General features: G+C 40.3%; 1 protein-coding gene across 9 annotated transcripts in view; it reads left to right on the top strand.

Moving 5' to 3' along the window:
• Window positions 1-27,275, top strand: part of CALN1 (calneuron 1) — a 524,370-nt gene that overhangs the window by 392,798 nt on the left and 104,297 nt on the right. The window lies entirely within an intron of this gene.

Raw genomic sequence — 27,275 nt, 5'->3', positions numbered from 1 at the left:
CTGAGAGGGTCTCATGTAGATGAAGGGCAGCAGATGAAAAGCACAGACGCTTTAGAGAAAGAAATGATTGTAGTGACATGTGGGAGGCCACTGGGAGGATGTTGAGGCATCAGAGGAGGAGCCAAGAAGGTGAGGGCACTGAGCATGAGGATTTCGTGGCTCAGGAAAGTGCTGCCGAGTTACTTCTGATTTCTTCAATTTAGCAGTTGCAGTCAGTGTATTCAATTGGACAGATCAGTGGCTTGATTGAGACACAAGGAGGAGACTGCTGGAATGGCTAGGCTGTTCATTGTTCATGCTTCAGCAAGCAATTGTTTCCCTTCGAGATGCCCCAGAAAGCAGACTCGGTTCTCGGGTGGTCCTGCCCTGGGTCTCACTCTGCAATCAGCAGCTGCATCTGTTAGTTTGGGCAAGTGATTGATGGGTTGAGTCTGCCTCCCGCGGGGGGTGGGGACGTTGGGGGAAGGCTGCAGCAGTCTGACAAACTAGAGCACAGAAAAAACCCGAGAAGAAAGAAGATCCACAATTGTTCAGGTCACTTGACTGCATTTCAAAGTCAAGTGCTTTGATTTCAGACGCTGGCTCAGGGTGAACCAATCAGAACAAACCAGCAAGCCAAAGTGACTGGTTTTTCTGGTTATTATCTGTGTGATTTTAGTATGGAATGTGACACCTTCAAGTCCAAAGAATGTATTTTGAGGTGCTGTAACAGACCAAGCTGCTCACTGAGTTCTCTCGGAAGCTGGAAAGCCTTGTTTCTGTTATTTACTTCTTCACTGGAAGTGAAGTGTTTTCCTGCAACTGCCTGGTGCTAGGGCTGTTTGATCAAATTCCAGTATGTCATCAAAAAAAGGTGTGTTGTGCTATAGGGCGAGCCACAGTAGTCATCCTTTAACAGAGTAATTACACCCATATTTGTTAAGAGCCTACTATGTGCTACGGTGACATTATAAAACAGGATGCTAGGATGGAGACTGGGGCTAATGGGGAATGGATGGTTAGGGCAGGCTTCTCCAAGGAGGTGAAATGGTTGGGAAAGGAATGAGACGGTGGAACTGGCTTTATGAACTATAGGAATGGCATTCTGTGCAGAAGGAACAACAAGTACGAAGTCCTAAGGTGGGAACGACTTGGCATGTGCCCCAAACAGCAAGACAGCTGGTCTGACCAGAGCACATTGAGGCAGGCACGTGGCAGGGGCAGGTGGGCGCAAGTGTACAGGCCGCCACAAAAGAGTTTGGATTTTATTCTTTCTGTGGTGGGAAGCACTGTGAGTTTAAACATGTGTGTCCTCACTGGATTCATGGTTTCAAAGGCTGAACTCTGGTGGCTGTGTGGGTCATGGTGTAAGGGACAGAGAGAGAACATGGAGTAGGGTTTTTTATTTGTTTTGTTTTAACAAGAAATAGTCTGTAATATCAAAAAGCACGATAGTGGGAATCAGAAACTTAGATCCTGTCCTCAACCTTTTGACATATCCATGTGTGACCTTGGACTGGACCCTCTGCCTCCATTTCCTCATCTGTAAAAAGAGGGAGCAGGTCACATCTAGGATCCCTTTCCTCTCACCCAGGCCTGAGCTGTGGGATAAAACATGTGTAAGTCATTATCCATAAGGCGCTTCCTCTCCAGACAGTCGGAGAATAGTCTCCTTCCTCTGAATGTCCATCATATTTGTAGCCAGTCCTTCAGTCCAGGCCACACTGTAATAATGACCAACCAGTAGCATAGAAAACAAATTCTAAGGGAGTCCAGAGTAGCACGTATGACGACTCCCTCTCAGGTAGCCTCGGCTCTCTTCTGTCACAGGAGTGACATAGCCATTGAGCATTTGAAGACCCAGCAAGTCAGCTTTCATTTGCCAGTGCCCCGCGGAGGAACCTTTGCCACCTGGCCAGGGAAGGATGCTAGCTGGCACCCCTTCCCCTACTCAAAGCAGAGTCCATGTAGCAGAACAGCCCCCCACTGCAGACAGTCACAGCTTCCTGGACCCACTACAGAGTCACCATAATGCCTACCATCTCCTTAAGGGGTGCCCACTCAGTGTGCCCCTTCCTGTCATGCTCTACTACCATGGCATTTGTGAATCTGGCAGACATGTTATCACCTGAACAAAATCGGGGAGTCAGTCCCCCAGTGACTGGAGCAGCTCTCACTGGATCTACCCTTATCTCTACCTCCCTGGAAAGGAGAAAAGGAAAACACATCCGCAGCCTCTCTAATTGCTGGCTGTTGTATGAAGCTTCTGTCTCTAGTGTTCACGACTCCTTTCGCCTTCCTCTCATCAGTCCAGGTGTCTTGCTTTGGGACTAGATGTCTCAAACTCATCTGCACATCCACCCCTTTCTGTCTTCCTTCTAAACCACTCCTAAATAGGAAGGGGAAAATCCTATGGGTGTTCTAGAAGTTTCTTTGAAGAGGGGTTACTTTAGCCTAAACCTGAGGGTAGGCAGATTCAGAGGTGTTGAGGAGATAAAGAGGGCATAAGACCCATAAAGCTAGAGCAATGGGTTCTAGAAACTGCCAGGAATCATTGGGAAATAGTAGTCCTTAGAATAAGCAGCATGACAGCAGCAAAAGGTTGGTAATACCAAAAGTCACCAAGAGAGGTAAACTGGAATAGTTAGGGGCCATTTACATCTGGTGATTTTTCTAATCATAACTGCATTATGGCAATAGTTTTATAAGGCAGACTGATTTATGTGGAGATTTTTAGGGGAAAAATAGCCCCAGTACAATTTTACTTTCATTTTTAAATCCAATAATATTTTCAGAAATTCCAAAACAGACCATGGCACAGGGAAATTGTGTGATAAGAGAGTTTGGGCTTAAATTCCTGATGTAATTTTTATTGTAACTATATTATAACTTAAATAAGTTGCTTAACCTTTCTGATTTCTCAGTAAAATTGCCTTAGCTCACAGTGTGGTTGCATTAGCTGAGATAATGTACATAAAACCAGCAAAGAACCAGCGCATAGTGACACTCAGTAAAGGGGCAGTTGTTGTTTGTAACTGCGGTCATGCACTTGATTCAAAACCGGGGGACCTGGTTCCAGTCTGTGACAGGTGTCACCGCATGCCATAAAGTCTATTTTCCATCTCAGGAAGAAAAAATAGGTTTTGCAATGCTTGCCTTGCTAAGACAGGTATGGAAAAATCATGTGTTCCTATTAAAAGTTCTTGGAGCCCTCTGGATGTAAGATAATATATAAATTCAGGCACCTTTATCATCATGCTGTTTTTGTGTGAATTGGATTTTGTTACTCAAGGTCTTCGGAAACAGACCAAAATAGAAATGTATGAAGATACCCTGATTTGCCTCCTTTGGAGGGACTCTTTTCTTGTTATGTTATTCATCTAATTAAAAGAAAATAAACCCAGAGTTGAGCATTTCCCTGGAGTCTACTATTTCCAGAAAAGCTTTTGGAGCCCAAACTGCTTAACTGATCTATAAAGCCAGCATTCAGGCTTCTGCCAGGGGCCATCCCCAAGGCGGCCTTTACCCTGTTCCTGTCCTCAGCAGAAGTCCGTTTAGTGGGTACGTCCTTTGAAAGCCACTCAGGGCTTCACCTGTTACCTTCTCTGAACTCTCGGGGCACTTCTGGTCCATACCACTAGTTTGTATACTCACTGTGTTCCGCCTGGTCTCAGTACTTAACTGTGTCGTTTGTGTATCTTGTTTATTCGCTAGATTTCAGTGTGGTCACCTTTAAGGGAAGCCATTAATGTCTTTTCTCCCCACTCTTTTCAAAGAATGCTGGGAAGCAGGGACCAAATTGGTACCCAATTTCTTCCTGAACACAGTTCAAAGATCAGAGGGAGGGTATGTTTATATTTGTAAACATAACAGATCCTCAAATTGGGACTTATTAAGTAATTGACTAATTCACAATTAGTAATTAATTAAACAGAAATTAATTAAAAAATAACTTAATAAGACACAATAGGAAAATTATTACATGAATTTACTCAGCAGGCTTGTTCAACACCACAGACATGTCACATGAATGAGATTTTAGTTTAGACCACTCAGCTCCTCCTCAGAAGAAGGTGGTAATGATTTGCTACTGAGAATGGGGTTTGAATTGAACTCTTTCAGGTTTGGGGAGCTCAGGGCTCAGTTCAGGGCACACCATTACCATCAGCCCATGAAAGACCTGCCCCCATTGATTTATTTTATTATTTTTTCATCTCCATCTTCATTCCCTCATTTTCATCCTAACTATAGATATCCACTCTAGAAGTTTTAATCAATGTCTTTGAAAATAATAATTACTGATAACCCTAATTGAATGTATCAAGACCCTGTTCTGAGTACTTTAAGCACTTCTACATACTTTATCTTTTTTAATCCTCCCAACAACACTATGAGATAAGTTCTTTTGTTGTTCCCATGTAACAGATGAGGAAACTGAGGCACAGATATGTTAGTAACTTTCCCAAGATCACCCATTTAATACACGGCAGAGTGAGGACTGAACCCAGGCAGGCTGCGTAGAGAGCCTGAGCTCTAAGCACTATGCAGGACTGTATCTACCATATATTTTTAAATACAGTGTGTTGTTTTGTATATTTATGTTTTAAAAAGTGTATTTGAATATTATCATGCTGCTATGGATATCCTTCTATATTGTACTTTTTTTCATTCTACATTATGTTTTTAAGATCTAAACCACTGCTAAATGTACCTCTAGTTCATTGATTGCCACACAGCCCTGCATCATATCCATCCATCCCAGTCGACTGTTTTATTTCCTTAGCACTGGACACTTAAAATGTCTCTCAATCCCTAATCCCAAAACATTGTTGACATAAACATCCTCATACATGTCCACTTATAGACCTGTGTGAATTTCCCTAGAATATATCATGTGGAACAGGAGTGCTGGGTTATAACGTAAAAATAAATACTGCCTGTCAGATTGATTTCTGGAGTGGTGATACCAACCCCCCCCCCCCGCCCCCCCGCCCCGCACCAGCAGTGTAGAAGCTTCTTTTTTCCTCATTTATCTCATCAACATTATCTGACTTTCCAATTTTTACCAATTTGATGATTATAAAGTGGTATACCATTGTTGTTTTTGTTTACATTTCTCCAATCACTCATGAAATTGAACACCTCTTCATAAACCTGCGGTTTGGTTTACTTTCCTGTGAACTGCTTATTCATATCCTTTCTCATTTTTTTACTGAGTCTCCTATCTTGTTGTGTCCTAGATACTATCTGTTTGTCAGTTTTAGAGGTTGCAAATATCGCCTTTCAATCTTCCTCCCATCAGTTAACTTTGTCTGTGATATTCCTTGTTGAATAAATTCCCAATAGTAATATAATTATATCTATTTATTTTGTTGCTTTTATTATTTGTACTTTGGAGTCTTATTTTAAAAATAATTCCTCTAGATATCTTCTTCTGGGTATAATGGAGTAATTTTGTGTAAGACTAAACTTTTATTATGAAGAACTGTAAAAGCTGGATGAAGAACAAAAAATCAGATGTTTGAAGGCAGTGGAAAGTAACCACGGTAACTAAGACTTGAGGGTCCAAAAACTCGTAGGTAAGGGTAGTACTTTGAAGTAAACCAGATATTTGCCACAGCTTTTTGCCTCTAGGGAATTTTCTAGATCAAATATAAAGATGAAACAGAAAGGAATGGCTTTGAGCTTGTGGGATTTCCATGGGGATGAGTGTACAAAGTTGGAAGTGAGGGCTACTAAGTCAGCCTGAACTTGAAGGGCCACTATCCCAGGAAGAAGCACTGCATGAAATTTTACCTCGAGGCAGTTGCCGACTTCTAACCTGTAAACACATGAGTGCAGCTATCTTTGTTTCTAGGGTCTAGGAGGATAAGAAGTGAATCATAAATTTTGTCAGTTTCACAGTGCTGGGGAGACAAACACAGGAGTTCAGGGCCTGCAAAGAAGGAGGAGCCCTGTGAACAAACATCCAGGGCTTCCGGATGCAGCCCTAAGGGATATGCTCTAGAAGTCAGGGAACACTGAAGATGAGCATGAAACTCATTCTTGGGTGGATTAAGACACCAGTCCATGCTCTATCTATCTGACAGAATAAAACTAAGTCCTCTGTGAATCAAAAATAACTACACATGGAAAGAAATGGGACCAAATAACCAAAATCAATAGAAAATATAGATAATGGAAAGACCCCAAAGTGAACTACATCTGAGTTATGAAACATGGTTTAAAATAACCATGATTAATATGTTCAAGGAATTGGAAGAAAAGATAGAAACATTTACCAGAGGCCTGGAACCTTTTTTTAAAGAAATATTCACATTGAAACTCTGGAAATGAAAAACACAATCACTGAAATTGATAATTCACTGGGTTTAATAGCAAGTCAGACACAGCAGATAAATGAACAGGAAGACAAATGAGAGAAAATATCCAGACCGAAGCAAGAGAAAAATGATGGAAAAACAGAAAGACGTAATTAAAAAGTCTGTAACGTGTAATTGGAGTATCCAAAGGAGAGTGGAGAGAATTGGGCAGAAGCAATATCTGAAGAGCTACTAACTGAAGAGTTTCCAAAACTGATGAAAAATATCAAGGCACAGACTTGTGAAAGTCTCTGAACCTTAACAGACTAAATACAAAGAAAATCACACCTGAGTACATTATAGTAAAACTGATGAAAGCTAAAGACAAAGAAAAAATCTTGAAAGCAGTCACAGACAAAAGACCTTATCTTCAAGGGAGTGGCAATGACCTACAGCTGACTTTTCAATAGAAATGATGAAAGTAAGAAGACAATGAAAGGATTCTGTAGAGTGTGGAGAGAAAAAAATTCCATTGTGAAAATCTATACCCATAAAAAATATCCTTCAGAAATGTAGGTGAAATAAAGATATTTTCAGACACACAAAAACTGAGATTTTGTTGCTAGCAGATTTGAACTAAAAGAAATACTAAGGAGAGTACTTCAGGCAAGAGAAATGTGATCTCAGATGAAAATATGATTCAGGAAGGAATGGAGAGAACTAGAAAGGATAAAAATGTGGTGGATATGTGAGTAAAACTAATGAATATTGAATGTTTAAAACAAATCATAATGTACTGTAGGATTTAAAATATGCATAATCAAAACATGGTGATAATAGTACAAAAAGGAAAGGAAGCAGATTGGGTTACAGTGTTATAAGGTCCTTGTATTTTCTCAGAAATGCTGAGTGTAGTAATTCAAGATCATCTTTAATAACTCGAGGATGCAATTAACAAGGAATATTTAAGCCCAAAAATATCACTAATTACACTAGCTTTAAATGGTCTAAATATTCTAATAAAAGATAAAGATTTTCAGACAAAAATAATGAAAATCCAACATTATGAAGCTTACCAGAGACATACATGAAATATAAAGATGCAGAAACATTGTAAGTATAAAGGCAAAAATATGTATCCAGCAAGCATGGGCCAAAAGAAAAGTATAGTTGTATCAATATCAAAGTGGACTTTAAGACAAGAAGCATTGCTAGAGATGAAAGGGGTAATTCAACAGGAGGACGTGGCAGTCCTAAGTTTATGTGCATCTAATAGCATAGTTTCCAAGTTCATACAATAAAAACTGGCTCAGCTAAAAGGAGAAACAGACAAATCCACAGTTATATTTCAAAACCTCGACATACTTTTCAGCAACTGGTAGAAGAAGTAGGCAATTAATCAATAAGGATGTAGGAACTTGGAGCTTCATGAATAACAAATATGACAATTGATATATAAAAAACATTCATCCATCAACTGCAGGTTATACATTGTTTTCAAGTGCATATGGAACGTTTACCAATATAGATCATAGAATGGAATTCAAAGCAAGTCTCAGTAAATTTCAAAAGTGGAATAATAATGTGTGTGCTCTGATCACAATGGAATTAAGCTAGAAAACAATAATTAAAAGAGAAATTAAAAATCCCCAATACACTTTTCAATAAGCCGTGGGTCAAAAGAAGCTGCAATAGAATTAAATATGTTTTGAGCCGAATGAAAATAAAAATATGGCATATTAAACTATATGGAATCCATGTATTTAAAAGACGTTTGTATTTCTTTTCCTGTGAATTGTGAGTTTATGTCTTTCTGTTCATTGTTGGTCTTATGAATTTGTAGAAGCTTTTACTATAATAAATAAATTAGTGCTTTTTATGTAGACTAAGTTACAACTTTTTTTTCTTTGTGTCACTTGGCTTTTGACTTTTTAAAGACATAGCAAAAGGTTTTATTAAAAATATTTATGTGATCAAATTTATAAATCTTTCTTCCATGGCTTTTGGATTTTGTGTCATAGTTAAAAAATCCGTCTTGCACTCCATGTTTTTGTAGTACCTTTATATATAGTTTTTTCCATTTAAATATGCATCCATTTGGAATTTTCGCTAACATGCTGTGAGATGTGGATTCAATATTTTTTCTCTAGATGACAAGCCTTTTATCCGATGACCATTCCTCTATTAATGAACATAAAAGTGGTTCCCAGGGTTTTGCTATGACAAACTCTTTGAAGCAGCTAACCTTGTGCTTTTGTCATTTCTGTATGTACAAGGATAACTGAGGGGCACATTTGTAGAGGTGGATTTTCTGGGTCAAAGGATGTGTACATTTCTAAGTTAAATCCAGTGTTTGCACTCAAGTCTGAAGCCGATAAATCCTTGCTCCTGGGAAATCTCCAGGATAGGCTTCCAGAGGGAAACCAGGAGCTCATTTTGGATTTCCATCGGTGGATCTCAGTGTTTTCTAGAGCTATGTAGAACACTGGGCGAGATCGTGGAAAATGGAGCCAGATGACAGGGTCTGAATCCCGATCCTAGCTCTGCCACTTCCAAGCAGTGTGACTTGGGCAAGTTACTTCCTACTCCTGCCTCGTTTTTCATATCTATAAAATAGAGGGAATTGTCATAACTGTCATAATTACCATCTATAAACACTAAGCTTATTAATACTGTGGTCACTGCTGTATTCTTAACACCTAGCACCATATCTGGCACACGGTAAACACAGAATAAATAGTATCTGGTATCACAAAAGATATTACCTAACATTAATAATTCTCGACCTGATTTGCCCTTGTCTATTATTTGTGTAGCAAGAAGCTTAATGTTCATACCTACCTTTATTCTGTCCACTTACTCTTTTATTAGAACTTTGCTGAAAATCTCTGGGTTTTTGGGGTATAATTTTGTTTTCCTTTCAACATTCTACTTTAGATTCAATCATTCACTTATTCATTCATACCCATATCATTGAAGAAGTGCACACATTTGGCTGTCTCTTACTCCTGCAAGCCCTGTGCCAGGCTGCTGCAGTCCCACTATGCCTCTCAGTTCTCCATGGATCTGTGTGCCGGCTCCATCCTCACAGTGCTCCTCTCACATCCCTCAGTTCTCATCTGCCTGTCCACTTCCCCCCGAAAAACACACATTAGGGCTAACGTTCTCCCCAGTGGGAAGCTCTTGGAAGCCCTCAGAAATGCCCTAGTCCCTGCCTATCTCTGACCTCACTTCATTGGGTTACCAAGTGTTGATTGAGCACCTTCTGTGATCCAGGCACTGAGGATATAGCCTTGAACAAGCAGCAAGTACCCCAGTCGTCATTGTGCTGCATCTTTCTCACATCCTTCCGGGCAGCGTAGGGACAACTCCTTATCTCTTCTGGAAGTTGTCAGTACAGAGTGAAGGTTCAGTGTTCTTGGCAGAGGGTAAGGAGGAAACCCGTTTGGCGCCATGGCACCAGGAGAGAATGAAACCCCCATGTCTATGATACTCCCTGATTTTATCTCCTGGAAACATTACCCTGTCTTTGTCTACTGAGCTCTTTCTCATTCTACAAGCCACAGTTCAGTTATTGCCTAAAATGTCAAGCCTTCCCTGACTCCCCCAAGGGCCCTCTCTGAATGCAACATAAATCTGTAAATCTGTAAATGAACGCAGACACGGGTCAAATAAGTGTAGTTGTGAAAGAGGGAAACCAGACTGCTGGAAGCATGAGCTCTATTTAACTTGAGTAGTAGTTGATGGGACCTGGTTTGGTTTTGTTTTGTTTCCTTCTTTTTCTTTTTTTTCTTTTTTTTGAGGAAGATTAGCCCTGAGCTAACATCTGCCACCAATCCTCCTCTTTTTTGCTGAGGAAGACTGGCTCTGAGCTAACAACTGTGCCCATCTTCCTCTACTTTTTTATATGTGGGACGCCTGCCACAGCATGGCTTGACAAGCGGTGTGTAGCTCCACACCCGGGATCTGAACCGGCAAACCCCAGGCCACCAAAACAGAACGTGTGAACTTAACCACTGCACCACCGGGCCTGCCCCCTGGTTTTTTTGTTTTTTGTTTTTTGTTTTCTTGGAAAAGAGCAAGTAGGAAGAAGACATGGACACAGCCTTTAAATATTTAAAGAGCTACCTAGTGGAGTTTGGGATTGGAGAACAAAATTGGGAAATGCTTTCAGGAAGGTAGTGGACAGGGACAGAATACCTTGGAAATAAGAGCAGCTCAGCAGACAAGACTCAAATATCCACTCTGAGCCTTTGTCGCAGCCCCACATCTGACATGGAGAGTCCTCATGTCCTGGAGCCCAGACCCCATGCTAACCTCCCTCCAGAACTTCTTTAGACCAAGAGGATGGCTCAAGTAGTGTCAGTGGCCCTTCTGGCTCGGTGGTCACTGCCCGTGGAGTGAAGCAAAGCTCTGTGCACATCTATTTTTAAGCAGTCAGATTTATGCAGTCATGCCTAAGAGGCCCTGGGAAAAATCTGATTATTGTTAGATTAAACCTGTGGTTTCTGGAAGCCTTTTTCTAACTCAGCAGGCTATGCCATTAGAGGCCTGACATGGTTTCTAGTCATGCAGAGAAGAACTTCCAGGGTACTATTTTAAGAACATCCCCATCCTCTGCACAACTTCACCCAGCACACCTGGGAGTCTCTACTACACTGACAAGTCAACACTTCCCCGTGGCCTGCATTGTCAGAATGAGGCTATAAGAGCAGGTTCTGTGGAGAGCAGAAACTGTGGAATGCACATTTAACCTGTAGATTGTGTTTTGTGGCTGAGTGTCCCAAAACCTCCATTACCATTGGGCAGATGAGTATCTTCAATTCTCTCACAGCTGAAGGAGGGAGAAGGGAAAAAGCAGTGCCCTTGTCATGACCGGAGTGGTGCGTTTTCATTTCTTCCTTGACAGCTGCTGGTTCATTCTCTACACACCCTTGCTCCCACTGGAGAGACCTTTCCATTCCTCACTAGGGCCATGACTACCTTGCCTTTCTTTCACTCTTATAAATCATTTCTGTTCTGTCCTCTGCTCTCATTTCTTCAACTCTCTCTGCTCTTGGAATAGTCGAAACAACTCCTTTGCCAGATGGATACAAATGTTAGTGGCCTTCTGTCTAGTCTTTTTTGAGGAAAGCCCCTGACCAGTGCCTTGTCTTGGACCCCACAAGCCTTTGCATCCAGCCCAGACCCGGAGATGACAACATCTACACTGATGATCTTGGCTTCACACATCCCACGGGTACCAACAATCTTCCCCAGGGTGTCCATCTATTCCAGTCAATAGAACATTTTCAGATATTAGATAGAAGAAAGAGAAGTTCCCATTGAATATGATCTTTCTTTGATAATTCAAGTTCTTTTGGGGTATTATGAAAACTATTTAAGACAGAGGTTGCAAACTGCTGGCCCATGAGCCAAATCCAGCCTGCAGCCCTATTGTATCTGGCAAACACAAGTTAAAATTTTTAGAATTGGTTGACAACTTTTTAAAATAGGGCAATTCCATATAAAAACTCAGATGAGCTGTCTGGAAAGAGCAGGCCTGCATTCCTGCTTGACACCCCTGGATGAGGCTGAGCATAGCTGCTATCTTCGGACAGGCATGCATTTCTAGTTTTCTCCGTCCCTGCCGCCCGACTGTTCTGCACCCACTCCATTTCACCCACTTATAATCCCTGCCTGGCCCTGGGGTTGACACCCCTCCATTCCTCCAGCACCAATAATTATCAGTACTGCTGTGAGCCTAGCACCGTGACTTAGAGTATTTCACTTTAAAAAGTCTCTCAGCATAAAGGAACTACATTCTGACTGGGAAATAAGTTCACATTTGTAGAGAGGAATTAATTAGAGAACAAAAACTTAGAAATGCCTATACGGCCAGACTGTGCGTTCATTTAACACATTTCATGGAGCTTTTGCTTACTACCAGGCAGCAGTGATTCAGAGACATAGTGCCTGCCCACAGAAAGCTTGCAATCTGATGGAAACAATACATAAGAAAACCAACCGTTTCTTTATAATATGATATGTGCAGTATCTGGAATTATGAAAAGAAGGGATTGTAAATGGGGATAAGCTTATAAGAATAACTTTCCATGCCTCCCTAGAGTCCAATATGTACCTATTGTTGTCAGATTGTATACAAAAGATTCTACTTTATGTAGTATTATGTTTTATTAAAGGACGTAGAGAGCTCACCGGATTGTTGGAAAGGCTCAGCTTCCAAAAACCACTCCCCATATCACACTACAGACCTGGGTCACCAAGGAACCAACTACCTCTGACAGGGAAGCTCCCAATTCAAGAAGCCATTTCTGAATCTGGAAGCTCCCACCACAGCTTCCAGCTCCAGATTAGACCAGCAGTGTCATAATCCACACCAGCAGGTAGCATGCCTGATGCCCTGCTTCCCTCCTCATGCTTCAGTCTCACTTCCAAGTTAACAGTTTGTGTAAGTACATTAGGTCAGTAAGAGCCCTAGCTGCAAGACAGCCTGAGAAGTGAGTTTTTAGCTCTCTGGACTCTACAGTCTGGGAAGACATTCTAGAAGAGCATTGGAATGGCTACTGATTGAGCTGATCTGTAATCCCTGCCACTGTAAACCTCCTCTCATCATTCTCCTCAAAGAGGATCCCTGCCTAGCTATCCACAATCATGGCTGGGATTCGACTCCACCCCTCGGGTGTATTGCGTATGAAAAAGGCCTGAAACTCCTGATCTAGAACAAAGCCAAGAAACTATGGCTCATCGCCAAATCTGGCCCCCCACATCTTTTTGTATGGCCCAAAACTAAGAGTGATTTTCATAGATGAACATGTGCCATCAATTTCATGATTGAGAACACTAACTTTGAACCCCAATTAAGCAAAATGTTATCTCCTTTCAAAAAAGAATTCCATTTTCCTCACTCATAAATCTGTGCTATTAAAAAAAAGTACTTCATTATTATTTTATCTTTAATTTCATCACTAAAAATTTTTTGGAAATTTTTTTCTCTCTTGTTATTTAAGTACCTGCATAATTTCCTTGATTTTGCATCTTGGCACACCAAGCTTAAAATATTTACTTTCTGACGCTTTACTGAAAAAGTATGCAGACCCCTGATCTCGAAGAATGCACAGTGTTGTAGAAGCACTGAAAAGGGATATCTAAATTAGACCAGGAAGTCAGAGAAGACTGCTTAGGATATGCTTAATTTGAAATGCAAATAAGAATTTATTTATTTATTTATTTAAAGATTGGCCCTGAGCTAACATCTGTTGCCAGTCTTTTTTCTTCTTCTTCTTCTTCTGCTTCTTCTCCCCCAAACCCCCCAGTATATAGCTGTATATTCTAGTTGCAGGTCCTTCTAGTTCTGCTATGTGGGACGCTGCCACAGCATGGCTTGATGAGCTGTGCTAGGTCCACGCCCAGGATCCAAACCAGCGAAACCCTGGGCTGCTGAAGTGGAGTGTGTGAACTTAACCACTTGGCCCTGGGCCAGCCTTGCAAAGAAGAACTTAAAAGATGGAGGGACCGGCCCCGTGGCAGAGTGGTTAAGTTCGTGCGCTCTGCTATGGCGGCCCAGGATTTCTCTGGTTCGGATCCTGGGCACGGACATGGCACCGCTCATCAGGCCATGTTGAGGCAGCATCCCATGTACTACATCTAGAAGGACCCACAACTAAAATATACAACTATATACCGGGGAGATATGGGGAGAAAAAGCAGAAAGAAAAAAAAAGAAGAAGATTGACAACAGTTGTTAGCTCAGATGCCAATCTTTAAAAAAAAAAAAGAAGAAGATGGAGAAGGGAAGGGGAGAAGTTTTGGTACACAAGAAACAGCATGTGAGAAGCACAAAAAAGTTTATGGAGCTGGGACAATAGATATACACATGCAAAAGAATGAAATTGCACCCCTTCATTATACCAAACATAACAGTTAACTTGAAATAGGTCATAAATCTAAATTTAAGGACTGAAGTGATAAATCTCAGAGAAGAAAATGTGGGAGTGAATCTTTATAACCTTGGGTTAGGTAAAGCCTTCTTAGATATCACATCAAAAGCACAAGTGAAAAAAGGTAAAATAGATAAATTGGACTTCATTAAATTAAAAACATCGTTAAAAAATGACTGAAAAAGAAGACACTATCAAGAAAGTGAAAAGACAACCTACACAATAAAATAATATATTCATAAATTATGTAGCTTATAAAGGACTTGTATCTAGAATATATAAAGAACTCTCTCAAATCAATAATAAAAAGACACAACAACCCAATGAAAAAATGGGCAAAGTATGTGAAAAGACAGTTTTTCAAATATATACAAATGGTCAGTAATCATATGTAAAGATGTTCAACATAATCTCATTAGGGAAATGCAAATCAAAACAACAATGAAATACCAATCCCTATGTGGGCTATAATAATATTAATAATAATAATAAAGACAGATTATAACAACTGTTAGCAAGGATGCAGAGAAATTGGAATCCTCATACGTTGCTGCTGGGAATGCAAGTTGTGCTGCCGGTTTGGAAAACAGTCTGGCAGCTCCACAAACGATTAAACATAGACTTACTGTAAAATATAACAATTCCACTCCTAAGGTAATACCCAAGAGGAATAAAACATATGTCCACACAAAAACATGCATAGTGACATTTATAATAGCATTATTATTCATAGTAGCCAAAAAGGGGAAACAATGCAAATATCCATTAACTGATGAATGGATAGACAAAATATGCTATATCCATACAATGGCATATTATTTAGGTATAAAAAGAAATGAAATACTGATACATGCTACAACATGGATGAACCTTGAAATGTTATGCTCAGTGGAAGAAGCCAGACACAAAAGATTGCATATCGTATAATTCCATTTATGTGAAACGTAGAGAACAGGCAAATTGATAGAATCAGAAGGTAGATTAGTGGTTGCCTAGCACAGGGAGGATGCTGGTGGGATTGAGGGGTGATGTTTAAAAGAAGGAGCATTGCTTTTTGTGATGATGAAAATATTCTGAAATTGATTGTAGAATTGCAATAGTTGTACAACTCTGAATATACTAAAAATCACTGAATTGTATACTGTGAATTGTGTAGAATGTGAATTATATCTCAATGAAGCTGTCCCAAAAAATAGAATGAGTTCATGGAACTACAGGAGTTTTCCTGATGGGAAAGCAAGGTGCAGTGAAGCAGCAGCCAGAATAGAGACGTAGGTGGTGTCCAGACAACACATGGCACTATATGCTCATCAATGTGATCTTAATTTATTGAAGTATTTTAAGCAAGGAGTGACCTGATCAGATTTGGATCTTACATCACTCTGGCACCAGCATGGAGGACGCATTAGAGGAGGAGAGATTGGAGGTTAAGAGAAGAGGAAGAAGACCACTCTAGCCATCTTATCTGGGAGTGAGTAAGCCAGAGGGAGCTTAATAAATTAAGAGAAAATAGCAGAACCAAGAGACAAGAGATCTTGATGTAGTCAAAAGGACAATGTATTGGGAGTAACACAAGAAAATTAGGATGTTAGAAAATAGGATCAGAGAGCTATTTTAATGAAGATTTCAGAGGTAGAGAAGTTACAGATAATAACACAGTTCAGTTTGGAACTATAGGTCTGAATTTCTGAAATGTACTCAGTGGAAGAAATATTAATGACATTACAATAATCCAGTGCTAAAACCTTCAATAATCGTTGTGGAGAAAGAGAATATCAGATTGTTTTTTCTGAAATAGATCTCTTAAATGCTACTTAAATGACACATTTAAAGTACAAGAATATAGAAAGATTGAAAATAAGATAGAAAAAGATAAAAGGTGGAGACTAACTCAAAGAAAACTGGGGTGACTATATTAATAAGAAGTAGATAAATTAGACTTTAAGAGAAAAAGGCATTATTAGGATGAAGAGAGACATTGTTTGATCATAAAATGTTTAATTAACCAGCAGAATAGAATTTTAAAAAATTCTATGCATCTTTTAACATAGCTTCAAAATATATAAAGCAAATCTCACATCTCATACAAAAACTAACTCAAAATAGATCACAGACTTAAACGGAAAACACAAAACTCTAAAACTTTTAGAGATAATTGTAGGAAAAATTCTCCTAGATTTAGGGCTAGGCAAAGAGTTCTTCGAATGATCCATAAAAAAAACCTGGTAAAATTAAAAACTTAAATTGATAAATCTTAAAACTTTTGCTCTGTGAAAGGCCATGTGAAGAAGATGAAAAGACAAGCTACTGACTGGAAGACAATATTTACAAACCAAATTTTTTAAAAAAAGGAGTTATATTTAGAATATATAAAGAAATTCCAAAACACAATAGTAAATTTTTTAAAAATCCAATTAGGAAATGGACAAAATACATCGACAGAGACTTCTGAAGAGGATATACACCGAAGAGATTATACAAATAGCAAATGAACACATGAAAAGAGGTTCGACATCCTTAACCATCAGGGAGATGCAAATTTAAAACAAATGAGGTGTAGCCACACTCTTATCAGAATAGCTATAATAAAAAATAGAGAAAAAAAGAAGTAGACATATTTGAGATATAATTATAAGTAGATTCAAGAATATATATGCATAGAGAGATGTATAAAGTGATGACTGAAAGGAAAAACTATTTGTAGGTATATGGAATTTGATTGAGTTATGGCTATTTTCTTTGTATCTATTTCTATTACATGAACTTTTATAATGTATTGTTAAAAAGATCATAAAGCCATTAACTTGAAAATACAAGTAAAGTATAAAATAAAAAATACACATAAAGCAAAACATTGGTGAAATAATTGGTCAATGACAGTAGGTAATTTTGACACACCTCTCTAAATTACTAATAGCTTAAGAAACAAAAACTGGTAAAGATCCAGAGAATATACCTACAGACCTCGAAGCAGATTAAGGGGAGAGAATGAAATATTTTGCATTGTTTTTGATCTTCCTCCTCTGCATAGGAAGTGGGAAAGCAGGAAAGAGCTTTGCTCCCTCTCTAATAACCAGAAAAATATGGATAAACTACAAAAATCACAATTTTTCTTTAATTCTTCAGAGAGCTGAAGCCTCAGGGCGACCAAGTAGCCTCAAGTCTATGGAAAAACAGACACCATGAAGGACAGATGAGTCACAAACCTTGAGTCACCTGTGGGAGGTCGTGTTGGAAGAGATGCCCAGTGTACAAGTGGTCAAGAAAAATTCAGCAAAAATTTCTAACAAATTTCTAAAGTCTGAATGTGGGCTAGCATAAAAATACAGATTTGCACCCACTCACAGACTCTTCTGCATGAACCTCCAACTTACACTCACAGGAAAGATTTAGGATGGGCAGGAGATGAGAGAGAGCCTTCCTCAGTGTTGAAAGCCTGGAAGAGATGAATGGCCACCTCTGTGGGAAAGTGAAAATCCCCACCAGGACTCTTCTTATGGAGTAAAAACCTTAAGGTACTGAGTTAGGGGTAGCACTCCTTGTCACCACCAGGGCATAGGTGAAAACCATTGCAGCTAAGAGGGAGGTAAAGGAAAACCCCCTCCACCCCTGAACGTGAGACCCAGGCCATTAAAGATCTCTCCTACCACTGGTGGAAGGGCAAGGAACTCTCCCACACACAAGACCCGCCAAAGATTCAGGTATAGTTTGGCTGCTGCAGGGAGGATGGTCATAATTACAGAAAAGCCTGATTCTGAAGATACAGGACCTGCCTAAGACCAAGGCTGGACCAGGAAAGCAGAGATGCCCCTTCCCCTCCTATTAGACTAGCAAGCACCAAGTAACAACAGCAGTCTACCGCTGAGAGAAGAAATAACAGCATGGGGAGAGACTTTCTTTGAGGTGTAGAAACATAGGGAAGGACAAAAGCTGAAGTTTAAGCAGAAATATTAGAAAAACTTTCCAGCAATCCAGCCTACACCCAAACTACAAGGTAGCACTAAAAGCATTTGAAACCAGTAGTGCACTGAAGGTAACCATAGCAACAACAAAAACCAAACCCAGCTCAACTCCTGACTAGGTTTTCTCAATGTCCCATCCTAAGAGGCTGGCAGCAGAAGAGGCATGTTGACTTCCAAGCATAGATACCATTTGCCTCAGTCTCCACTGTTGTACATCACAATGTACCACATACAATAAAAAATTATGAGACACACAAAAATGGAAGACAAAACATCCCACTGTCAGGAGTCAAAGTAACCAACAGAACCAGACTCAGTGATGACCAAGATGTTGGAACTATCAGACAGGGAATTTAAAATAACTATGATTATTTCTGAGGAACCTACATAGTGTTTTCCGTAGTGACTGCACCAATTTACATTTCCACTAACAGGGTGCAAGGGCTCCCTTTTCTCCACATCCTCGCCAACACTGGTTATTTTTGTCTTTTTGATGATAGCCATTCTGACGGATGTGAGGTAAATTAAAAATAGAACTACCATATAATCCAGCAATTCCATTTCTGTGTATTTATCTGAAGAAAACAAAAACACTAATTTGAAGAGATATATGCACCCCTATATTAATTTCAGCATTATTTATAATAGCCAAGATATGAAAGCAACCTAAGCGTCCATTGATAGATGAATGGGTAAAGAAAATGTAGTGTATATATACACAACAGAATATTTCTCAGTCGTAAAAAAGAATAAAAGCTTGCCATTTGCGGCAACATGGATGGACCTAGAGGGTGTTATGTTAAGTGGAATAAGTCAGACAGAAAAAGACAAATACCGTGTAATTTCACATGCATATGGAATCTAAAAAACAAATGAACAAACAAAACAAAACAGAAGCAGACTCATAGATACAGGAAACAAACTGGTGGTTACCAGGGTGGGGAAGGGTTGCGGGGCGGATGAAATAGATGAAGGGGATTAAGAGGTACAAACCTCCAGTTATGAATAAGTCATGGGGATGTAATGTACAGCTTAGGGAATATAGTTAATAATATTGTAATAACTTGGTATGGTGACAGATGGTAACTAGATCTATCATGGTGATCATTTCGTAATGTATATAAATATCACTATAGTATAAAAATCACTATAATGTACACCTGAAACTAATAGGATATTGTATGTCAGTTATGCTTCAATAAACCAATAATTATGATTAACATGTTAATCATAATGGAAAAGACTGCCAACATGCATGAACAGATGGGGAATTTCAGCTAAGAGATGGAAGCTATAAGAAAGAGTCTAATGCAAATGCTGGAAATAAAAGATGTGATCACAAAGATGAAGAATGGTTTTGATGGGTTTATCAGTAGACTTAATACAGCCAAGGGAGGAATTTGTGAATTTGAAGATAGATCAACAGAAATTACCCAAAAATGAAGCACAAACTAAAAAGAAAAGAGTCAAACTGATTATAAAAACAGAACAGAGCATCGAAGCACAATAGGCCAATATCAAACAATCCAAATTGCATGCAGCTGGAATGCCAGAAGTACTAGAAAGAGAGAGACAGACAGAAGAACTAGTTGAAGAGATAAAGCCAAGCATTTTCTAAAAATAATCTAAGACATCAAACTGCAGATCCAAGAAGCTCAGAGAACCCTGTAATAGTATGAGTCTAATTAGGAGGTAGAAACCACACAGTAGCTTAAACAGGGGAAGTTTGATATAAAGCATTATTAGTTATGGTAAAAGAGTAGCTATAAGATATAATGAAACACCATCTGATACCTAGGGCTGAGAAAAAATACCCAAAGAAGTACCAATGTGGAAGGGGTTTAGATCTCATTGGAGAAGATGTGGTCCAGACACTGGGTAGCAGAGAAGTTTATTAGCGTGGCTAGCACAGAGCTGGTCTGGAGACTGGGGAAAACAGCAGGTAACCTTCCAGAGTGCAGGCTAGGGAACAGGCATACAGTGGGTGCTGGCTGGGGCAAAAGGCTGTCAGAGCTCGTGGGGTATGCCCGGTGGGTAGGAGGGCTTGCAGGAGGATGACTGTCTGGTGTGTAACCATCTGAGACACATGCAGTTATATGCAAACTGTGCAGAGTCTTGCTGAGGGAGTCCTGGCAGGCAGCTGCATGCAGGCATGTGGAAGTTTGGCTTCCCCGTTGAGAGGGATGCAGAAAGGTTATTCCCAAGCCAGAGCTGCAAGGTCACAGAGGGGCCTCACTCTGAGCCATGGCTGGGGCAGTTCCTACCAGAAGGCCTCACAGCAATACGCTGACCCCTACTGGCCCACACCAGAAATTGCAGGAAGCCTCGTCCTCCTCCATTATTTCTTCAGCACCCTGTGCTGAGAAAGCTTAACATTGTGCTTTACTCACGTTAAAGGAGAAGTGCTCACAGGAATTCCATTGTTTATCACAGAGCACATATTGAAGGGTGCGCTCAGAGCTGAGAGGCAATAAATGGACAACTGACACAAACCCCAGGAGGAAAAATACCAAAGTCATGCACACACATACACACACACTCTGCCCCTAGATACATCGTTCAAAAGATAAGAATCACAACAGGCTTCTTGTCAGAAACTATGCAGATCAAAAAAGATGAACAGATATCTTTAAAATGCTCACGGAAAAGAAATCTGTAAATCCAGAATTCTAAACCCAGTGAAAGTACTTTTTGAAACTAAAGGCAATATAATGACTCTTCCAGACAAAAATGACCTTGAGAATTCATAACCAAGCAGACCTGCACTATAAGAAATGGCAAAGGACATTCTTAAAGCAGAACAAATAAGATAATGAGAGAAATTTGGATCTACATAAAGAAATGAAGATTTCCAGGAATAGTTGAAGTGCACGTGAATATAAATTTAATTTTTAAATCACTCTAAAAAAAATAATCGACCTTTTTTTTTTTGAGGAAGATTAGCCCTGAGCTGACATCTGCCACCAATCCTCCTCCTTTTGCTGAGGAAAAATGGCCCTGGGCTATCATCCATGCCCATCTTCCTCTATTTTATGTGGGACGCCTGCCACAGCATGGCTTGACAAGCAGTGCGTAGGTTCGCACCCGGAATCCAAACTGGCGAACCCCACGCTGCTGAAGCAGAACATGCCAACTTAACTGCTCCACTGGGCCAGCCCCAATAATTGACCTTTTAAAACAAAAACAGTTGTAAGATACTGTGTGTTTGTAGCACATGTGAAGCCAAATGTATGACAACAATAGAAAAAAAGATAAGAGGGAAGAACTGGGAGGATACTGTTTTCAGGTCATTGAAGTATGTGTAATGTAGCATTGTATTATTTGAAAGTAAATACATTATAGTCAAACTGCTGAAAACACAATGTAAAAAGAAATCATGAAGGCAGACAGAGAAAAAAAGAAATGTTACATAGAGAAAGACAAAGTAAGGTAGAGCTATTTAAAAGCAAGGAATTAGAAACATGAACTTCAAATATTGTTTTATCTGAGATAGTTTGCAAGAGGATGGTACTGCGAAGACCCCATAGGTCAATTCAAGAGTATTGGTGGTATTCTGGTTGCTAAGATATATAATGCGTTCACAGGTGTTGGCTATATTATGCTTCATAGCTTCTCAAGTAATATACATACATTCTTTTGTGTGTATTAAGCATTATATGGAACATTTTCAGATTGTTTAATTTCATACCTCCCACCAAGAAAACATATTCTGTGTCTCGCAAAGCAGGTTCTGAGGTGTTGGGTGAATTCTACCAACCCCTGCAAAAAACCCCTGAAATGCCAGCCTTAGGCTGTGTGCTTCTGGCTACAGACTCATCAAAGACAGTGCTAACACTGGTGACTTTTAGAAATCAAATGGTCATTGGGGGAGCAGGCGGTGTATTTTGTGACCTCTAAAAAAATGTGTGCATCTCTGTCTGGCTCTCTCCAGGAGGGATGTGAATGTTCCTATGTGTACTTTCTAATTTTTCATAGAATCTGAAAATTATATGAGAACATTATCCCTGAGCCAGGTCATTGCTCTAAATCTTCTTGGCACCCAGAAAAAACAATGAGCTAGCTCTTTATTTAAATTAGGTAATCACAGTTTCTGCCCCTTAGGATCACAAGGAAGGCAGAGACGAGTGCGCTGCAGACGGAATTGATTTAATGAAGGAATTGGAATAATGGAGTGCATTTTCTGTCTGGACCTTGCTTGAATGACACGCCGTTGAGGTTAATTGGATGAATCGCACATGTTTTCTTTCTCCTCTAATCACAAGTGCACAAGGGAGCGACCATTTCCCAAATAAAATGCATTCTTTCTTCAAGCTAGCTCTAGTTTGAAGCCATTGATTATGTTTGTGTTTTTATAAGGCCTGAGAGATCCAAAGAGCCAAATAAAAGCAAGTATCAACAGAACACAGAAGTAATTGTTCTGAGGTTGGCTGTGGGCTTTTTCTGTCAGAGAGAACAGATGCTATAGAGAGCGTCTTCTCTGCATCGTGCGGTGTGAAGTCCGCTGGTTACCCACACAGAACAGCAGCCATGGCTGGGCCGAAAATCAAGAAAAGGCTCTAACAATTACCCATTTCTTAGGCCTGGAATTAAGTGGCAAAAGTTGTTTGATGTGTTGGCAAAAACAAAAGAAGACAAACAAAATATATAAAAAAAACATAAAAATATGCGTATATAAAAATGGTGGTCTATTGGTTAAGATACCCAATTTACAGATGAGGAAACTGTCCATCAAAGATGTTAAGTAACTTGACTGAGGTCAAACAGTAAGGAAGTGATGGAGACAAGATTCAAAACCAAGTGCGTTTGTCCCAGAAGTCCATGATTTCACTTGCAGGCCAGGCCAGGTGTGCCTAATGAGTTGGGTGGAAGTACAGACCAGTGTTTCCAAACTGCGGTCATCCTCGGGTCCCATTCTGCGTGAAATACATGGTGGTGTCACTTTCCTTGGATAAATAAATTTGGGACACTTTAAACACCTTGTTTTATTGCAAGATTTAGGAGAACCTTTAATATACTTATAAACATGATAACTTTCCAAGGAAGAGGAGAGCATATATTTACTTTGGGAACTTTTTTGACCACAGAACACTTTTTAGAAGTTTTTTTGTCCTCGTGGGCATCTGCTTGATGCCTCTCAGAACTGGATTCAAGGACACAGTTGAGAAATACGGACATAGGCAATAAATACCACTTCACACACCTCAGGGATCCCTTTTAGTTTGAGTTCAGCTCCAACTAGGTCTTCTCGAACCACTTGTAGGTTTATACCATGTTTCATGACTTCCACGGTTTTTCTGACGAATATCTCAATGCCCTCTCTGTCTCAAATGTCCTCTCTTTACCCCACTGCATGGGGTTTTCTGGGAAAACCACTCTGCCTCTGTTCCTTTTCTGCCAACCCTCCCCTGACTCCCTCAGGTCAACTTGGGCACTAGCTCCCCTGCCCTCCCCGTATTTCTTACCACTTAGAATTGTAATAGGCCCTTTACTTTCTTCCACCCCACTGGATGGCAACTGCATTGAGATCAGGGACAGGGTCTTTTTATATATATACACCCCTACCACCTAACACAATGACTGAACATAGTAGGCGCTCAACCCATGCTTGATGAATGAATGAATGAGTAAATGAATGAGGCACCCAGCCTCACTGGTTTGGGAATGTATGGGTTAAATAAGTTCAAATAGCTGGATTGGAGCCAGCTGGTGGAGAGCCTTACCTTTAAGATTTTGAAGTTTTTACCTCATCACGTAGGCAGTGTGAAGCCTTTAAAAGATTTTGAGTGGGAAATTTGAATAACGTATTTTAAAATGGCATTTAAAGCAGATGAATTGGGGAGGCCAGTCCGAAGACAAGAAGTCTGTTAAGAAGTATTGCAGCATCCAGGCATTAGATGGTGATGGCAAACGCAGCCCTCATTGCATATTTATAGGATTGGCTTTAGATGAATGATGACATAAGAACTGGAAATATATTTCATTTAAAAAGCAGATATCATTATGGAGCAGTGTAAAGGACACAAGGATGAAAATACATATTCCTTGTTCTCCAAAGTCTCATAGACCAATCCAAGGTGCACACAAAAAAGAAACTGTGGCAAACTGTATGTTTATATAAACATAAACTTGCCATAGGAGGCAAGTTTTTTCATGTGGAATAGTACAACCTGTACATATATGGGTTATTACAATAGGAAAGACATTTGTCCTTGCACAGTGTATTATTAAATTTTGAATGTGTGAATTGTTCAAAAGAAATCTTTAGTTTTTCAGTAATTTCTATTCTTTTTGTGCTCATGTTGATTTCTTAATGGTAAATTTGTTTAAGACAGTGTTCTCTGTTGAGAATATTTTCATGGAATAAAACAATCTTTTCATGGTCAAAAAACAATTTGTCCCGCTATATGTGGGACAAGAAAAAAGTGGGAGAACTAGAGAAACCATGGAAATTCCAACTGAGGAGGTCTGGGAATATCTCACAAAGGAGGGAAGACTGAGCTTGACCTTAGAGATGGATGGAATTCCAAGCGTCTGGGGCCTGGATTGAGCGTCATATGGACAGCAAGAATGAGCCCTTGATGGTGACTCTCAGCCAATGTCCTTGGTCTAGGCTGGTTCAGGTTGGCCCTCTCCTTTCTGGGGATGTGCATTTCTGCCTGGGAAGGTGAGGGGGTCTTTGTTCCCCACACCTTGTTCAAGAATTTCAGGCCTAGGGCCAACTGTCTCTCCAGATGTTCCCATTTGAGAGCTTGTATGCAAAAACCAACCAAGGAGCAAAAACCTTGACACACTTCAGTTCTGCTGGTGAGGAAAGCAGCCTACATACACCACCTCCTGTAATTGTTGGAAACCCTAAACCCTACAAGAGCCAAATTATTGTTCCCATTTTACAGATGAAGAATCTTGAGGCTCAGAGATGTTAACATATTTGCTTGATTTCAGTCTTGGTTCGGCTCCATTTTGAGATGTCCTGACTCCTACAGACATATTGTTTCAAATGGAATAGTTTCCTCAGGATGTCACCTCCCAACATTTGAGAGTCTTCAGCTGGACAAAGATGGCAAAAGATGCTTCTTTCTCAGGTCCTCATGAAAATAACTCACCCAGGCAGCACATTTGTTTTAATATTGGTGTTTTAATATTGGTGAGGATGGTGCTAAGAAGATATATTTGTATACATACTTTGCAAAGCACTAGTCTATGCATTATTCAGTTTGCTCCTTACACTATCCCTATCTTCTGGGTAAGTCAGGAATTATTATCCACATTTTCTAAGTGAGGAATCTGGAGCAAATTGAGGAATCCAATAAATCACTTTGCAATATGTGCCATCGACCCTACATGCATTTGCTTTGAAAGCTGGATTTTCAGATCCTGGGGTTTTTAAAGTTCCCCAGCTCTCCATCCCAGTCCCAACTGTACCATTGGCTCATGAGACAATTCCAGTGAAAGCCCCTGGAGAGATGAAGCACTCTGCTTCTGCTGCTCCAGGCTCGAGGTTTCCAAATCTCAGGGAAGCACCTTCTGAGCAAGCTTGATTTTCTCTCTTCGATGTGATGTCCATTATCTTTAGAGTGCATGTGTTGGTTTTTGCCATCTCTGCTGGGTATAAGGTTGGAAATGGAAATTTTTGTCCCTGCCTCCTTGGAAGAGGCCCTCACAGTCTGAGAAGGACCCTGGCTGTCCTCAGAGACCAGGGTGGTACCACTTCAGAGGCTTCCCATGGCCCAGGCTAAAAAAACTCAGTGGCTCCCCTGAGCCTTTCTTTCCTCCTCTGTCTGCTGTGTCCAACTCTTCTCTTGATGTTTAAAAAATTCCCATTTGCTTCAACCCTATCCTCTGCTTGGCTGAAGATGATTCACCGTCTCCTCTGGAGAAGGAATCTGCATTTTACCTCCCAGGTCATCTCTCCTCTCCTGAACTGAGAATGCTTGACTGACTACCAGATACGTTTGTACCTCTAGTACAGACTCAAGATTCTCTTTCTTATACTGCTGTCCTAGGCAGCCTTAATGAGCACAACACTTCGGGCTCTTGAAACCCATTTCCAATCTTGGCTCAGGTGTCACATCCCCTCTTAAGAAAATAGCCCTTCCTTAGCATTGATTTCCTGGGAAATTCACTGTGGAGATAGTCTTGGGATCCGCTGGGCTCGGGGTGGAGGTGAAGGGATAGTGGGAGGAGGAAAAATGCTATTACACTGTCGCTTTAATTCATCCCTAGAATTGGTGGAATTTAGGTCCCATCTTTTTAGCTACTAGATGTGTGTTGCTGCACATGTGCAGTGACAGTGGTGCCCCTACTTCCGGAGGGTGGGAGGAGGGGTCTGGAAAGGCCTATGCCCTGGGAATCCCAAGCGTGGTCTCCTAAAGGTAGCACTTGGCCTCTGGGCCTGCTCCACCTCTTGGTCAGATTGCTGTTTCTTACCTATACCTTTTTGTAGCTACTTGACATCCCCCAGGCTGTGTCCCTATTCTTAGACATTTGGTTTCACAGCTTTATGTGATCCTTTTGAGGGGGAGAAGTGAAAGGGAGATAGAGACTGTCAAAAACCTAATTGGTTCACCTCTCTTCAAAAGGAAGTGCCATTGACATGGCCTCATTTATTTCCTCATTTCTAAGAAAGTAAGTACAAGTGTTGCTTAGAGTTAATCCTTGCTTTGTCTCTCATTGTGCTGAGAAGTTCGAACCTGTAAGAGGGTGAGATTTAGGCCTATGATGGAGAATCAAGGCTATGAAGAGAAGAAAAGTTAGGCCATCTTGAAAGTTGTCCTAGAGACCCAGGGCAGTGGAGACCTTAATCCCTTTATGACTTTGCCTTAAACAACAGAAGTGATCATGCACCAGTGTCCTGTTGCCACCACACTCCATATAGATTCCATATCCTTCAGTAGGAGTTGGCGACATTTTATAAACTTTGTTTTTGGAGAAACAGTGTGGCAAATTAAAGAATTCCAATTTTGCTCCTTACTGGTTGTTATCTTAGGCCAGGCACTTCGCCTCAGCACTTCAGTTTTTATCATCTGTGAACCAGAGACAGGGATTCCTGACTCGCCCCCTCACAGGCCTGTGATAAGGATCCAGTGGACAGT

Source organism: Equus asinus, chromosome 14 (assembly GCF_041296235.1).
Source record: "Equus asinus isolate D_3611 breed Donkey chromosome 14, EquAss-T2T_v2, whole genome shotgun sequence".
NCBI classification, from domain to species: domain Eukaryota; kingdom Metazoa; phylum Chordata; class Mammalia; order Perissodactyla; family Equidae; genus Equus; species Equus asinus.
Note: the sequence above shows the minus strand (reverse complement) of the source record. Positions and strands in the feature narration are given on the sequence as shown.